The sequence below is a fragment of the Euphorbia lathyris genome, chromosome 9 (genome assembly GCF_963576675.1).
Source record: "Euphorbia lathyris chromosome 9, ddEupLath1.1, whole genome shotgun sequence".
In the NCBI taxonomy this organism is placed as follows: Eukaryota; Viridiplantae; Streptophyta; class Magnoliopsida; order Malpighiales; family Euphorbiaceae; genus Euphorbia; species Euphorbia lathyris.
Window position 1 is genome coordinate 55,669,311 of NC_088918.1, and position 1,337 is coordinate 55,670,647.

The 1,337-nt window shown below is 36.4% G+C and overlaps 1 non-coding gene across 1 annotated transcript; it reads left to right on the forward strand.

Annotated features, from left to right (window-relative positions):
* The first annotated feature begins 799 nt into the window (after positions 1-799).
* On the forward strand, positions 800-906 carry LOC136207598 (small nucleolar RNA R71). Its single transcript, XR_010676731.1, has one exon. It is a non-coding gene; the product is annotated as a small nucleolar RNA R71 (small nucleolar RNA).
* Positions 907-1,337: the final 431 nt, after the last annotated feature.

Genomic DNA, 1,337 nt, shown 5'->3' on the forward strand with positions numbered 1-1,337 from the left:
GTAGTTTTTCCCCGAACGAAGAGTGATAGCCTTAACATGCTCTTTCGGATTTTCTTCCGTTTGGCTGGGAAGACTTCCCTCTTTGCGGGATGGAATTGATTTAGCAAGTTGTCCAATTTGAACCTCCAAATTATGGATGCTAGATGATTGGTTTTTGATAAGCTGATCGAATTTATTTTCGATCCGTTTAAAACCATCGTCTTGATTACTTACCTTTCTATTCATAGCATCTATAAATTTGTCGATTTTTGAAGATAAAGTGCTAATCGTATCTCTTGTTTGATTTTGATAATTATTTATACGATATTGATTAGCATTTGCATTATTATTATTATTACCATCTTTCCAGTTAAAGTTAGGATGATTTCTCCATCCAGGATTATAAGTATTAGAATAAGGATTAGTAGTTTGGTTTTGTCCTTGGACAAAATTTACCTGTTCTATCTCATTCATACCTTCGTAGTCAATGTCTCTCTGGATCGGATCATTAGGATCGCATGGTGCCATAAATTTATCAATTTTGTGCGATAAGGCAGAAAATTGGGCTTGTAACATTGCTACAGGATCAAGATTCATTATACCTTTAACCGATGATGTACATGAGGATGATGGTTTCGCCGTTGGTATATGTCCACGCTCTGCGGGCCACATACTGCTGTTGATTGCCATTTCCTCCAAAAGTTCTCTTGCTTGGGCGGACGTCTTCTTCATAAATAACCCTCCAGACATAGCATCTAATGAACCTCTAGTCGTAGGATTTAATCCATTATAGAATGTCTGCATTAAAAGTGCATCTGGCAATTGGTGGTGTGGGCATAAACGTTGAAGTTCTTTAAAACGTTCCCAAGCTTCATAAAGAGTTTCATTATCATTTTGTGTAAAAGATGTCAACTCTTTGATGACTCTTGCGGTTTTTGCTAAGGGAAAATATTTTTGTAAAAATGCTTGGGCTAATTGGTCCCAAGTTTCAAATGTTGCAGCAGGCATAGAAGTTAACCAAATTTTTGCCTTATCCTTCAAAGTGAAAGGAAAGAGGCGAAGTTTGATTGCTTCGGCTGTTACATCAGTAATTTTAAAAGTGTCACAAATTTCTAAGAAATTTGTCAAATGTGCATTAGGGTTTTCGTTAGGCAATTCATAAAACGTTATGTTGTTTTGCAACATATTAAGCAAAGCATGCTTAATTTCAAATTGATTTGCCTTTATACGGGGTCTAACTACACTATTAGTTACACCGGCCATTCCTGGCCTAGCATAATCCATAAGTGTCGTGATTTCTGGCTGGACTACTTTGGTTTTTAAGGGTGTTTTGTCTTTGTTTTTGTTGTTTTTGTTGT